A 16,596-nucleotide genomic window follows, 5' to 3' on the forward strand; every position below is an offset into this window, starting at 1 on the left:
TTTGTCAAAATTGACATATTTAGATTTTACACCCCAATTTACGTATATAACATTAAAAACATTAATAGGTTGCAATTGGATTTATTTTTTTAAATCGAGAAAACATTTAAACGTATCTTTGATATTCACAACTTCTTGCTTATTTTCAGCTCCTATCTCACTTCATGACGCGAAACCACGTATCTCTAAAAATTCTAAAATCCTCATAAATTCAATATTGAAACGAAATTATTTAACTATAAAATTAACTCACATGTAAAAACCTAACACGCGATATCCCAAGTCCCTGCAAAATTAAAAATCCACTTTTCTCAAAAAGGCCACCGAAAAGATACGTGGTTTTGTTTTAACGGCGACGATAATATTGTTTCATAAGTTTTTCATTTTGGGGAATATTTTACTGAGAGCTAGTAACGGAGTGACGTCATCACAAGAATAAAATCTCCCCCTAGCGAGGCGCTGTCAAGCGGATGCAAAACGGCAACGAAACCCGTAATGCAGTCTGTCTTGCGAATAGCTCTCAGTAAAACTTTTGCATGTGAAGTATAGGAAGTGTCACACTTATGTAACAATATTATACACTTATGGTATAGCTGATTACCCAAAATACCACATTTCTCAGCGCCAAATAATTCTTTTGAAAGGCATTTTGCAAAGTCAGCGAAGGTACATGTTTCAAGTTAACAGAACATGAAGATAGATACTTAAAATTTCATCCGTGAAAAACATTGTCATAGATGCCGCTACAAGTGTCGAAATGTATATTTGTCAATAGGCGGTTAAATAAACCCCTTTCTGACTGTCTTGCCCCCTGTTGAAAAACACTGCCAGATCTATGCCTATAAAATTCTCAGCTTTGGCAGTATAAAGATAAACCATAGACAAACCAGTCGCAGCAGCACAAACTCTATAATTGGCTTTGAGTTATCTTTAATTTAAACGACTATTGTGAGGGTACCTGTAGATTCGCGATCTTTTTGAAAGTATACTGTTTGACGGGCGTGCAATCGAAAAAACATGTGCCTAATCTAGCAAGGCTTAGATTACACTAGCGCGTGTAACGGGTAGTTTTTCAACTTTGGCACGTACAAAGTTGTAACGCGGGTAAAGAAAAATACAATATTAGGCGAGCTCGTGTCACTCGTATAAAAATGGTCGAATTTAATCCAAATGAGTTCTAAACGTAATTTCTTGATATAAGTGAATGCGGAAGACGTAATGGGGTTGCGTCACGCGATGACAGAAGGGCTCCTTACGCCATAAGTGAATAATCATCAACCGCGGAAGTGTCAGCTAGGAGCAACAAACACAGCACCCCACACAAGGAGGACGCACCCCTTTAAAAGTCGTGCATTTTCTTGCTACAGTTTTCATTGGTTAGACGCTTCAGAGCCTGCAGCCGTCGGAAGGGAAAAATTTTCAAATTGTGTTCACCCCCTTTCCGTAAAACGTTCAGCGTAAAGGCTCGTCCAATGAAATTTGTACACAACACTGCGTTAGCGTGCTTAAAGGCTAACTGCGTTCTCCTTGTGTTTGTTTCACCTAGGTGTCAGTGCCTTGTTTTCCTCGTGTAAATTTCCACAGGGAGAATAACCACACTTTAATGATGGGCTTAAAGGGAAACGGCCAAGCTTTTCCAAATGTCGCCTTTTTTGCATATCAAATGATCAACAAGACGTTCAATATACCTACACGTACCTTATTTTGTGTTGAAAAAATAGTTTTTGGCCTGAAAAGTTTAAATGCAAAATAACGCCAAGTATTTGGGTTTGAATTTTCGCCGCCATCTTAAGGTGTATCGCCAGCGCCCGATTTGCGAACTATCCTAACTTTTAAAATCTCGCAATTTAGGCTTAGGTATCGTATAACTGGAACGCGCCGCGCGTGAAAAACCAATCTTTCGCGTCTTCAGCAGCGCGCGTTTTTATGTTGTTTTTCTGTCTCATCGATTTCTCACCAGGTGTCGCCGCGGACGCGTGCTTTTCAATTTCCCGAAATTTCTTTATTTTATTAAAAATAAACCGCTTAATATTTTACTTATGCGGTTTTCACCATAAATTTTAGTTTTTAACGGGCTATAGGGCTATCTAACTGGTTATGGATTGACCGTTCCCCTTTAATAAATTTAAAACTCCTGTGATCATGCGGTGAAACCATAAGGTCGTAATTAAGTTTCATAGAAGTGTGTCAATTCGTTATTTTGCATAGAGAGCCATTTTTACAATGACTAAAAATTTTTCGTGGACTTTAATAAAAGTCATTAAGCCAAATTTTAGCGCTTTGTGAACTTTGTCTCGCCACCTGAATTAAAGGCTTTAAAAGTCGCTCGATGACTTAAGGCTGGTTCACACGGGCAGTGTTTTCCTGATTTTCTCTATTTTCTCGTTTTACCACCTTTTCCCGTTGTTCTGGCGCACGGGAAAACGACTGTACACACGGACAAAATTAAACGGATTTTTCCGCCGTCAGCACTGCCGGTAAACGAGAAAACGGAGAAAAAAATGTTGAAATATCTCTACTTTTTTTCCCGGTTTTCTGAAGCACTTTGAGCTCGACTAATCAGCGAGCGTTTCGCTGTCACGGGATTTTGAAATTCTTTAAAAGTAGGCTTAAGAATTTTTGCGTCTACCACGTGACGGCATAACGCTCGCTGACTGGTCGAGCCCAACGCCCCTCAAAAAAAGGTTATCCAATTTCTCATTCCCCGGCAGCGCTCGCTGTGATAAAATCCGGAAAATTTTGTCCGTGTGTACAGTCGTGTTCCCGAGCGCCAGAACAACGGGAAAAGGTGGTAAAACGAGAAAATTGAGAAAATCAGGAAAACACTGCCCGTGTGAACCAGCCTTTAGGCCTAGGGTGGTGCCTTGGGTATTAGCCTAGCAGATTATTATTATTATTATTATTATCATAGTGAGCGCGTTAAAATTCATTTTGAAGTCGCGTATTTTTTTCGTTAGTGGCGCGTCAAAATTCTAAGAATATTCTTCCCTTCATAGTGAGAATTCTCACTTCTCAAAATTTTGACGGTTCTTCTCACAGGAAGTGACGTCATCTCTTCTCGCGAGTTCTCTTGAGAAGAGTGAGAATGCCTCCGAGCATTCTCACTTGGTCAAAAAGGGGGATTTTAGAAATAAGAATGGCAGCTAATATTCTAATCAGTTTACTTGATGGTGAAGAAAATAAACATTATGATATTTTGTGGACGAAAATGAATTTCAGAAAATACAGAATGGTTAGATAATTTCAGATGAAATATTTCCTTTTAAATCATAAATAAAATGTTTTCTTCCTTCAGATTTTGTCGTGAAATCGTGTACAAATAATGTTTATTGTCAAAATCGCAGTTTACTACGTTCGTGGCATTATCGTAAGCCGCCATCTTTAGAAGAATCATTTTACTTTTGACACATTTTAGCGAGTTCTTACGGGGAGAAAAATTCTCACGAAGAACTCTTCTCAAGATAAGAATTCCTTCTTAGAATTTCGACGCGCCCCTGGCACAAATAGGCTTTCGATAAAACGAAAGATTAGGGCCACACTTATGAAACGTGATTGACTTCGGGTACGCGTCAATCCAATTGCGATAAAGAAGGTACAATCGGCTGCAATATACGCGAGAAGACACAAGGCAGTCAGCCAGTTGCTGTTTCGAAAGAGGCGCGGAGTAAAGGTTTAAACCTTGACCGAAACTTTCCCATTTCGGGTTTATTGATGTGGGTAAACGTGCATTCAACTTGTACTGGCGAAATGAGCCCGTACAGGTACTCGGGCTTGCCACACGTAATTCCAGAAAAATAACGAAAATTACTGATAAGGTAAGGATTATCTTTTAATGAGTTAATAGCTCCAAAAAGGCGCCAATATTGAATCATTTATTACCAAATAATTAATTTTAATAGCGCTTACGCTTTCCCGAAAATATTATTGTGGAATGCAACTACATAAACAATCCATTTAATCATAAGTCTATAATTAAATTCCATAAGTGCTCTAGTTATTGACCGTTATGTGAAGTGATGTAGAACTGACGTCATAGTCGAAAATATAAGTGACCCTAGCGAGAAAAATACATAACTTAATTAATAATAAATGAATTATCACGCGCCGATCCTACGCTTCGGCAAGAGCTCCCCGTGATAACGAGGCAAAGAAGGGTTATTAAGCCTAATTACTTAGTTCGAAGTTAAGCCATAATGTTTGGTCCTTCTAGAAATAACCCCAAGCAAAAGTTTTAACACGCGGAGCACAAGTTATAAATTATTTAAAAGTAACAAAAGGGTATTTTTTTTTAAATAGTTTTAGGGCCGTTATTTTTTGGGGCCGCAGGCCCTATGAGGCAACTATTTGCGCCGCTGATTAATATTTTAAAATCATTTAAAGGAATTGTAGGAAATTTATCAGTGAAATAGGAAGAAAATTGGGATAAAAAAAGGAAAAATAGGATAACATTAATTATATAAAAAAGAGAAAACGATTGTCAAAATTGTTTAAAGGGAGTATAACATTAAAAATAAAGTTGAAAACGCATATAAATAGTCGAAAACTATCGGCGAACAGTGTTGGAAATAAGCATCTTTAAAAACTAGAACGTTGTAAAGACTTCTAAGTGTAAAATATCAACTATTTTCATATCTTCAGACTTATGAGTTAAAATATAGGGTATTTTAGGATACTTAATGAAATTATAATAATAATAAATTTAAATAATTAAAGGATATGTGGTCACTTCCTAAATTTCACTGATAAATTTCCTACAATTCCTTTAAATGATTTTAAAATATTATATGGTCACTCTGGAGCTTAAAACTGTTTGAAATGTACGAAATTTGGTTTCGAAATATGCTACAAATGTCAGTTACAATTTCACTTAGGAACCAAATTTAATTTTAGGACAACCTAAACTATCCTAACTAAATAAACTAAATAATTTTAATATTCACTGAAAAATTTAAATAAATGGGTTTTTTTAATTCTGAGAAACTCCACTAGATTTTGACCAATTTAAAAGATGATTTTATAAAATGAAATGAAAAAGAGTATTATTAAAACACGTTGCTCTTTAAGTCATAAGACAAAGCTTTATTAGTATGGTATTATAGTATTTATTATGGAAAGTACAATTATAATAATTAATTTTAAAATAATTGAAACCAATGTTACTGTACTACCCACTACAGCTTCTGTCAAATCAAGTGTCAAAAATCTTAAATAAGACAATCCATCAATATTTGTACTATCTTTAAGAGGAGATGGCTTAAAAACACGACTTTAATTACAACGTTGTCAGTGTCACTAAATCTCCGATATTGAACCCAGGCTGACCTACTTATCACTTTCACTTTCGGTACCGGCCGAGATTACACGTGGTCCGTTCGATAAATGACTTTACCAGAATAATTGGCTACGTACCTATTTGAACGGCACTAAAGCGGAAGAGTCGTACGTAGCGGTAACCTTATCCCCGTTATTGTCGTCGTAATGCAGTTAGTCACGCGAGGGTAAACGAAATAATTTTTAGCGCAGCTGTTTATAGTCGCGTACGAAAACATAATTCCGTAGAATGCCTTATACGACGTCCATCACAGTCGAAGCAATTAATCAAATGGCCGCGCGATATTGATTCCAAGCGCGGACTGGCCTTCCACGTTTTCTCGGCGTTGGCAACTGGGCTGGAGTTTCGGTAATTATTCCGTTGTTAAGCCTCTGCGCGTGACTCACAAACTGCCTTCTGTACTCTGTAGCAATCGGCGAGCCGCCGTTCCAACGAAGAACACTACGCTAAAGGAATCACACCTGACTGAATGAAACGCGAATAGCTTTTGCAAACAGGTTTAGAGGAGCGACAATTTTTTTTCTCTCTCTCTCGCAATTTTTCGGGCGGAATTGATAAAATCAGCGAAACTGGAGAGAGATTTCCCGCAAAGTGGCGCCGACTCCACTCGCCAAGTGCTTCGACAGCGCGCGTTTCAAAAATGTCTAGTTTGTCGCTGAATGGGATTTCCTTGTTAATGGTCGCGCGCAAAAATGGTCCCTAATGATAGCAATATGGAATAACTCGTTGAAACGTTGCCCTTCTAAGAATGTTTCGGCTGCTATATGAACTATAAAGGAAATATGTTAACGTAGAAGCGCGTGTTTATAATTAAGAGTTACGTAATTTACGTTTCTAAGATTGGTACGTAATCTAATATTGCCGTAAAGGGTCTTTAAAATCCGTCTACATTATAGTGGCGGCGCTACACTCAGGCTAAGTAGGCTATAGCCTATGTCAATTTTTTTGTAGCCTATATAGCCTATAATAGGGGGCCCTATTTCATGAAAAGGGGGCCCAAAAATGATTCTCAGGATACTTTAAAATTATAAATATTATCTGGCCCCCTCAATCGCTGTAAAATAAATAGCGCCTATATATTTTCTAATTTTTTCTGGCCTAATTATAACTTTTAGAATAAAAAGTTTTTTGAATCTATGTTTGAATTAATTTCATCTAGGGTGTGATTCTACTCTAATCGTTAAAATGTTAACGAAAATAAAAAGGCAATTTCAATCGCTCGCCCCTGAGGCCCTGACCTATGACTACGTAAAAGAATCACGATTGTAGTGTTTGTCCTCAGTAGCTACCGAGAGCAAACTAGAGGGTTATTTTTCTTCGATGAGAGAATGACTACCAGGTTACGTTGATGGTGATAAATACTAGTGACAAATACTAGTGACAACGCGTTTTTTTGGTTTCAAATTTCCAAATAAAAACAATAAATAAACGAAGCCAGTCTTTGTAATAGCCGATTTTACGTTCCAGTTCAATAATGTGTTATTATTTCGTCGTAGTAAGCGTCTGATTTCATTACGGAAAAGTTTCAATTTTCAATATTAAATTTAGCTGGCTTAAATGACTTCCCAACAGGCAATATCTTGTACACCGATCGACCGTTTCGATATATAGCTAGGGTTCTATTTGACCTTTCAAAAGTCATTAACCTTTCGGTATTTTCTCCACCATCGTGGAAAATGACTGCTTTCAATATACCGAGAACCATAAGTAACAAAATACAGATAAGTATGACAATCACCGAAATGATTTCAAAGTTTTGTTATCTTAATACGCGTAAGGCAAAATTTCCGGCTACAAAGGGCTAATAAAAGAACTTAAGTCGAGGCTGGGTGAGAATGTCGCTGTCCAAAAAAGGTTAGGTCGGGAGTTTAGCATTAAATCAATAAAAAGTGTCATACTTATTGGGCTTCTGTTACTTATGCGATAACTAATAAAGCGATTTCGAAGCAATTTTGATAAGGGGAAGGTAACTCGTTTATTATAGTTACTTTGTACTGATTAAACTGTAGTAAAAGTATTCATTTAATAAAAACCTTTATTGTAAAATATTCAAAGTATCATACCAGAAGTAAATGAAGTTACTGAGTTAGGCCCGTAAATTGGGAAGCACTTTCCTAATGGGGGAAGCCAATTAGGCTGATATCATGCCCTTCATTTTCCACGAAAACGTCAAAATTAATTATGAGTATCTAAGCACTAAAGTCGAAGTACTTGCCCAGGGCCGGATTACCCAATAGGCCGACTAGGCCTGGGCCTAGGGCACCAATGCTACAAGGGGCACCAGAAGGTTTCGACAAAATTAAAAATAAAAAAATTTTATGATTTACTTTTCACAATTTTTTCTTCTGGATTAATTTGAGTAAATGCGCCCACATTTATCGATACCATGTCACTTAAGTATCCGCAAAGTCTACATTGAAATTGTAATTACCATCTATTTGTTAATTATAAATTGTGGGAGCGCCTAGGTCGCTTCGCTCGTCATTGCAGGGGCCACCAAAATTAGCTTGGGCCTTGGGCCCCACCCCACAAGGTCCTAATCCGGCCCTGTACTTGCCGTAACCGGGGAAAATTTGTGGCTGAAATGATTACAGTAATCGATTCATAATCGATCAATTTTCGATTAGCGTAATCATTTTATAGTAGCTAGATCTGTTATCACTGTAATCGCCAAAATCACTAGTTCATAACGTACTCGCTTTAGTACTCTTTCTGTAATAGCTGTAATATTTTCGTAATCACTTTGGTAGTAATTATAATCACAGCAATCAGTTATGTCATCATCAGTGATATCATAATTGGCATATAGAGAAATTATAAGGTCCTTCGTTCAGGCCTTCATGTATTAGCATAAGCCTATCATAAGGTCCCCATTAGTAAAGGTCTACCATAGGTGCCCATGGTAACGCGTTGTCCTGGAGATAAGAAAATGAACGTACAACGCTCGGGTTGATAAATGCCACACAAAACGCGTCTAAATCTCAAATTTGAAAAATAAATACCTTCAGAAACAAAACTCTAGCCAGTTTTAGGTTCGGATGAATAATCTTGCAAAGATAAGTGTTAATTTTAAGTTTTGAAGCGATAAAATTGCTAATAAGCCTTGGTTTCGGTGCTAAGGGCTCGCGGCGCAGATTTCTCCGGGAATTATCACGCGTGGTTTTAAGTTTAAAAACGTTCGCGCACGGCATGTGCGCATTCGTAATGCATTTCGCGAAATTTATTTCAGAAATACATAGTTGAGAACATAACCACTAGGAGGTGCAGATTTTTTATACCTACCTCTTAATAAAGGATATGTGATCGTAAAAAATTTGGCCTATACCTTTGCTTATGGGGACCTTATGATAGGCTTAACATATTAGGAATAACCGCCGCTAAGTGGCGATAGTAAAGCTATTAACTATAATTATGTTAAAACCTTTTTTAGCGTCGCTGCCAATCCCTCTCATGCTCAAACAGTAAGCTCCGCCCCCCCTAAACCAAATCAAATCAGCTCGGCATCTCTAATTTCTAGTTTTACCGCCTTTGTTCTGGCGCACAGGAAAACGACTGTACACACGGACCAACTTGCCAGATTTCACCGCCGCGAGTGCGTTGGGCTCGACCAATGATGGAGCGTTATGCCGTCACGTGATAGACGCAAAAATTCGTAAGCCTACTTTTAAAGACTTTCAAAATCGCTCCGTATAGCATGTGACAGTGTAACGCTCGCTGATTGGTCGAGCTCAAAGTGCTAAAAAAAAAGGAAAATGAAGTAGAGATATTTCAATTTTTTTTCTCCGTTTTCTCGTAAAATTTGCCCGATTTTATCGCCGTGACTCCGAGCACGGCCAACTCATTCGTTGACGTTTCTGTGTTAACCTATGAGCAAAAGATGTCTATGACGTCAGCGCCCCTATCGGATTATTATTTTTAGAATAGCTTTTACATTGAAGCCAATATAACAACCGAGCGTGGCGCTGACCTCCTACACATTATAGTACAGATTATAGGGGGAAAATCCTTGCTCGCGAAATTTCGACGAATGTGTTGGCCGCTGTAGCGCGAACAGCGCGTGATCAAAGTTGGCCGTGCTCCTAGTCACGGCGATAAAATCGGGCAAATTTTGTCTGTGTGAACAGTCGTTTTCCCGTGCACCCGAACAACGGGAAAAGGCGGTAAAACTAGAAAATAAAGAAAACCAGGAAAACACTGCCAGTGTGAACCAGCCTGGTCCAGCCTTAAAGGGGCTGGAAAGTGGGGTTTTGAAAAACGTCATCTGTGACGGCATTAACGAAATTTTGGCGCGTAGAACTACTTTTTCTCAAGTTCGCGAAGACGTAAACAGGCACCGCTGTGTTGGGATTTTTGTATGACGAAATCCAGCGTGGTCTTGGTTAGTGTTAGCTGAGCTCGTAGGAAGTTCCGAAGTTTTAAAATTTCATTTATCTTTATTAAGATTTAGTTTAGTGAACAACAAATGTTTCACGAAAAATTCATTTGAGCGATATGGTCTTTTGGTAGTAGTGTGTTCGTAATTTTTTAAATTATTCCTAATTTCTCAGGGCCTTGGTTTCACTGGAGCATGTTGATAAACCTTAGTACTCAACCCCAGTTCTTTTCACACTTATCTAATTCACTAACAAGAGATATTTTCGTATTATCACGTTTCCGGTTTTTATTTGAATTGAGCTCGTTCATTATAATTAAATAAATATTAAAATACTAGACCCAAAACCACGTCCACGAAGGCCCGAATATCTTAGTTCGCGTATGAATACCTGTCACTAGTTTCTCTCGGGTCGCTCCTCACTATTTTCAAAACATCTCCGTCAGAGCGAAATTCCTCAAGCGGGGAAAAAAGAAAATAAAGCAGGGTCCGGATTTTTTTGGAGATACTACGTCACTAGACGATTGCAAAACCCCACTTTCCAGCCCCTTTAAGAGCCTATTGAAGCACACGCCGGTGAGAAATGATGATTCCCGCGTATCATCTCAACATAATTATTATCCCAAACTACAAATAAACACTACAATAAGTAACTTAATAAAAATAAGTATGGCAATTGCTAAAAATTATAATTGCGCAATCAAATATACCCAATGTGAAATACAAAAGACGATAATATACTACTCAGTTCGGTTGCGGATCGTGGCTAGTGTCAGTGTCTAAATAAGGTTCCGTAAAACAATTACATTAAAATAATAGTTAGTGTCATACTTATTTCTAATAAATTACTTATGCTTCAATTAGAAAACTGTGATTAAACAAGAATGGCGTAAGAATATGAAAAAAAGCGTTACGATAACTTCAATTCATTTACTTTAGAGCATACTTATGATAACCTATTCTTAAGTAGGCAAGGTTTAATCGCTCGAGAGACGTTTAAGGTAAATTGTCAGTCCTGCCTCTAAAGAAAATTAATTTTTGGCTAACCGCGATAACAGAGTGTTTCCATCACCTCCCGAAGTAGCCAATGAGCTGAAAACCAGGCAGCGGTACGGAAAGAGGGGCCAAGGATCCTCCCCCCCCCCCGCAGCCAATATAGTCCGCCTACACGTTTCTCAATCTTACCGTGCCTCCAGTACCTCCAAAAAGTCCGGGCGTATCGCTCCATGATGAATAGGAGCGCGCTAATAAATAAAAGTTCCCCGCTCGGAGTTGTTTCTTCATCAAAGGCAATTTCTGCGCAGCTCCCACCGCAGCCTTTTCGACAACCACAAAAATCGCAGTCCCCGCGAGCCGCGTGGCCAGCCGACCGGAGCGGATTGGCCTATTTCGGAGGATAAAAAAATCGATTCTCCTTCCCTCGACGTGGCTCGCTTGGCAACTCGCCAACGATATAAAACACGCGCTCGGTGCCACGAGCCGAACTGCCCGATCGTTTATATTTTTCGCTCGCTTCAATCAGTCGCATTAATTGCGCGCCAAATAATAATTCCGAAATTAAAACGCTCTCATCCGCGCTCGCTATACCGAAGTTTCTTCTTTCGTTATTACCTTTTTATCATAAGTCTATAAATGATTCCGTAAGTGTGTCGGATAGTCGACATAACTAAGATATTGTTGAATTCGCTATGCAATTACAAGGCCAAGCGAGGTCAGTCGCGAACATTTAGATAAAAGCTGTGGCAGATATCATAAGCCTGTGATAAGGTCCCCATTTGTAAAGGTCTACCATAGGTGCCCATGGTAACGGCGTTGTCCTGGAGAGAAGAAAATTAACGTACGACGATAGGGCAGTAGCGACATCTCCTTTTTCAAAATTCCTACATCTAAAATAGTATCTTACTAGGTAGTGCAGCCACGCTCGGGTTGATAAATGCCACACAAAACGCGTCTAAATCTCAAATTTGAAAAATAAATACCTTCATAAACACAACTCTCATTTTTAATAGCCAGTTTTATGTTCTGATGAATCATTTTACAAAGATAAGTGTTAATTTTAAAATTTAATGCGATAAAATTGCGTATAAGCCTTGGCTACGGCGCGGTGCTAAGGGCTCGCGGCGTAAATTTATCCTGCGTGATTCTAAAGCTTGTTTTCCACTAGCGGGCGTCATAATGTTATTTTCTTTACGCGCGTAAAAACGTTAGAACGTTTCAAAGCTGAGAAATGCGTCGTTGCGCGCGCCAGTGGAAAACAAGCTTCAGTTTAAAACCGTTCACGCACGGCTTGTGCGCATTCATAATGCATTTCGCAAAATTTATTTCAGAAATGCATACTCGAGGACGTAGCTACTAGGAGGTGCAGATTTTGAATACCTACCTCTTAATAAAATTTGGCCTAGACCTTTGCTTATGGGGACCTTATGATAGGCTAATACCAAGGATGTGTTTATTTATAATTAGAGGTAATGGATATGTTGAGGGTGATCTTGAGCCATAGTGGTCGAACCAATAAGATACTCGACTGAATGCCTTTTTTTGGGAGGGGGGCGGAGCTTACTGTTAGAGCGTGAGGGAGATTTCATGCAGCAACGCTAAAACTCGTCTCAACATAGTAATTCCTCCTAATTATAAATATATATATTCTTGAAGATACAATAACCATTGTAGGTCTTGTTCCGAAACTATATTGAAATTTTCAAAGCGTATATTGTGTAACACTACGCATATTTGAGACTTAACGAAATATTTTAGCACGTTAGACCAATAATCGTTATCTTCATCTGGAGTGGTGTGGTATTGGCGTCACACTTAAATTTATAAGCGCGTCTAGCGAGGAAAATTAAAACAAATTATCAGGCGCTAGTCGTAGGCGTCTTCACTGGTCACTATGACCAAGGAGCAACAAACACAGCACTCCACACAAGGAGAACGCAACCCGTCAAAAGTCGTGGATTTTCTTGTATACAATTGTCATTGGTTAGACGCTTTAGCGCCGGCGGCCGTTGGAAATGGAAATTCTGAAATTGTCTTCCCCCTTTCCGTAAAACGTTCAGCGTAAAGGCTCGTCCAATGAAATTTGTACACAACACTGCGTTAGCATTTTTAAAGATGAGACACCGAGGGGCTAACCACTTCCCGTAATCAGTGTATTCCCTAACTGTAATGATTACGTAATCTTCTATAATCTTTTGTACTCATTCGTAATCCCGTAATCATTTGTAATCTTCGTACTCATCTGTAATCACGGGTATTCATTGGAATTCTCCCGTACTCAATTACTCATCTGTAACAATTTTAAAGTTTTGGGTTGCCAGTGTACTCATCGTAATCATGTGTACTCATTGCGTAATCATGTTTACTCATCTGTACTCATTAATGATAACGTAATCGGTGTACAGGCAAATTCTAACTGGTTAGCCCCTCGCTAGACACTTTCTTCGGATAGACGGGCAACGTGATATATGAAGTTACTGTAAGATTTGTTTTTAAGTTTGGATCTTAAGCGTAATTTTAAATGTTCCACTTTTTAGGACAATGAAAAAACTGAAGTTATGATTACTTTTTCTAATTAACGGACTTGTTAATAACAATTTTGTGTAATTAATCGATTAAATTTTAAAAATGGCTCCAAAAAAGTTACTACGGGTATCGTAACTAGGGCTATTCGCGACCGAAACGCGTCTAGGTGGCGTAACGGCGCTAACTTCTCCGAGGTACATGTAGCACCTAGGATCTAGCGTCTGCTACAGACAAATTAAAAAGTCATAAGAACATTTTTTCTTAAATAAACTTAAACAAATATAAGCAAACGATGCAAAAATTATATTAAAATGCCAGTATCATTATTTACAAAGTCAAAATTACGAATAACAATGAGGAAAAACTAATAGCGTCTGCTTTAGCCGTTACCTATCTAGGTTTCAATGGCGAACCAAAGGGGGCGTTGCGATAGTTTTCGGTCGCTAATAGTTGGCGGATTTAAATTTAATTTTCCGCAATTTAATTACAAGAACTTATTTATGTGACATAAATGCTATCGATTTGTGTCATTGCAGTATTACTAAAAATGTCGAAACAATTTCTACGACATTTAAGCTTTAAAGCAACCTAAATAAGAAAAAAAGTATGGACAAGGCTACAACTGTCACGCTTATGATTGTTGCGTTACTTATGGTGTTAAAAATAAAAACTTGTAGAGGTTAACGGTAATAGTTAGTGTAGGGAGCTGTTGGCTTGCGTGGCATGTAGGGCTTGCTACCACCCTCCTACGCATTGTAACCCGGCCACCTGTTTAAGGCATAATAAGTCGCTAGATGACTTGGGCCTAAGGTGGTGCCTTGGGTATTAGCCTAGCTGATTATTAAAATAGGATAATTATCTGTAAGTTTAAAAGTTATCACGTAGTGGAGTGAACGGTAAACGCATTCGCAATCTTATAACTGACATCAGAAGTTTATAAGATATATCTTACCACAGAAGTATCTACGCAGGATCGAGGCTGGTTTCAACAAATCGCGGACGCGTACATTGCAACACGACTGACAATATTTAGCCTTACGATGAAAAAATACGATTTGACTATATGACGGATTTCGGCCCATCATATTACGTTTTCTTCGGAAAAGTATTTTTTTAAATCTGTGTTCCAAGCGAATAACTTACGCAGGTTAGAAGGATGGATACTTATCTCGCAAAATATATATTAAATACTTCTGCTGACATGTAATGTCCATCGTAATTAACTGTTGAATGAGTTTATATTTTCAGTATTGTTGTCGTGTAGTGATTACTGATTTATTATCTAAAGGTCAGTGGCCCAATGTTACGTAAAAACTTTGATGAAAGACTTCCCATAGATATAAACAGCCTCTCGCGGCACGATTTATTGTTCGATGACCTCAGCGTTACGACAATACCAACACATCCCGTCACAATACGAATGTCCGTTACGAGCCTTACAATTCATTATATATTCGTAAATAGAAATAATATAAGGTTTGTTATCTGGTTATGTCATGGACCTTCAAAAGCCCGTTGTATATTTACTCGCGCAACAACTAGAATTCGCAATTACCGGATTTGGTACAAACCGGAACTTAAAATTTTAATATCCGCTGCAGAGTTCAAAATTCGCTATTTGGTGAACTCAAAGAGACCGGATGGCGTTTCGGTATTCGGCTCGGGTGCAATCTTAAGCAAGGTTCACACTTACCCCTAAAATCGCTTCGTTTTAGATAACTAGTTTTCAAAACCAGCGTGAGAAATCGCTTCGTGTTGATTCGGGAAGCAACTCGTCCTAGTCGGTTCGCTTGGAATCGCTTTCAAAACGCCAAGGCGGGGAGGTAAAATTGCTCGTATTTTCAACAATAATGAAAATAAAATTCTAAATAATGTCAAATAATATTACTCTTTGTGTAGTAAACATGATTAACTAATTGTTTTAGGATATATTTTAGTATTTTCAAAATTCTGGTCATAATTTGAAATGACGTTAAGCCTTGGCTATAAGCGAACCGGGTTGAAGCGATTTCGCAACGTGTGAACCAAGAATTATCGTCGGCGGTCAAAACTGGCATTCAAACCGACCTAAACTGGGTTTTAGGCTCTAGTGTGAACGTGGCTTTAGTTAGGGAAAATCTCTAATAGTGGGATCGCTTTTAAACAATACGCAGTTGACTTTATTTACCCGAGATGGGACGGCACAAGCGGGTTGTAACTGATTAAAGATACTAATTTCCGTTTGCAAGCCTCTTTGTCAACAAAACTTTAAAAGCAGTTGATTTTCAATGCAAAATTCCTTCTATTTCGCTAAAGTCTACGTGTGTCCAAAGAACTACAGATATATTTTATCTCAGTGTCACAGTCACCTTGAAACACTGGGAAAACGCGCAGTTGTTAAGAATTATGCCAAGAACAACAAAATTTCACGGCAAATATCCTTTTTTCGAAACATAAATTTCGACGACTGTCGTCGTGGTTTAAAAGGCAGCTTAAAGAATTAACAACGGTTAAAAATAATAAAAATTGGAGCTCAAGTATTTTCAAGTAAACATAAATTTGGTATCGGTATTTTGTAGATATTAATCAATAACTTGATTTTCTATTTGGCAACTTAACAAAATACTGAAGCAATCTTACTGTTACTGATTTATCTTTAGAGGTATCATGTTCTCCAAACAAGCCGGCATTAATGTAAACTTTACTGAGATCCATTGCTTTCTCATATTTTTGCCTATTTTTGTGATTTTTTTAAATACCCAAAAGTAACAAAAATTAAGATAAGATTGATAGTTATGACACTTTTACCAAAACATTTGGTGTCAAAACCAATTAACCCCTACCAGAAGAAAATAGGGGAAGTACGTATCTGTAGCTTTGAGCCATAGAAGTCGTCGTGTGACCCACGAAAATGCCTTTTTACGCATAATAAACCAAACTGAAAAAGTAGTTCCACTTTTGTTTTGATTCAACTTGGCTATAAACGACGAAAGCAAATACACCTTAGCTCAATTAGCAGAGAATGAGAAGGACATTATGTTACAATTGTTCTATTTAAGAAAAATTGATTTTTTAAACGATGTATTCATCCGCGATTTCCCGCCAAACCGTTTTGGCGCGAAAATTCGTGAAAAGTGACGCCTTTCCAAAGCTGACTAGAAGCGTACTTCCCCCTATTTTCTTCTGCCCCTACCCATAATGACTTCCAAAACTAAAACCGGCCCTGTCAATTTATAAAGGTCATAAGGTCGTACAGTGTGAAACTGAATGCAGGAAGGCTTTCCAAAACGAATTCAGTGCAGTGAATCGCGGTCATAGGAAAACAATATCTATAATGGTGGCTAGTGATCACTACAGTAAAAGCTATATATTGTTTCCCAGACAGTCACAA

At 38.2% G+C, this 16,596-nt stretch overlaps 1 protein-coding gene across 2 annotated transcripts in view; it reads right to left on the reverse strand.

The window, feature by feature from the left end:
• Positions 1-16,596, reverse strand: part of LOC149951622 (guanine nucleotide exchange factor DBS-like) — a 63,674-nt gene that overhangs the window by 43,206 nt on the left and 3,872 nt on the right. Inside the window, exon 1 of one of the 2 annotated variants that reach the window (XM_090168109.1) lies at positions 5,410-5,869. The exons of the other annotated variant lie outside the window; for it this stretch is intronic. The gene's annotated coding sequence lies outside the window, so the exon portion shown is untranslated. Of the gene's footprint in view, positions 1-5,409; positions 5,870-16,596 lie in introns of those variants that run through there. 2 annotated transcript variants of the gene reach the window in all.

The sequence above is a fragment of the Leiobunum rupestre genome, chromosome 3 (genome assembly GCF_980474605.1).
Source record: "Leiobunum rupestre chromosome 3, qqLeiRupe1.1.hap1, whole genome shotgun sequence".
Lineage (NCBI taxonomy): Eukaryota > Metazoa > Arthropoda > Arachnida > Opiliones > Sclerosomatidae > Leiobunum > Leiobunum rupestre.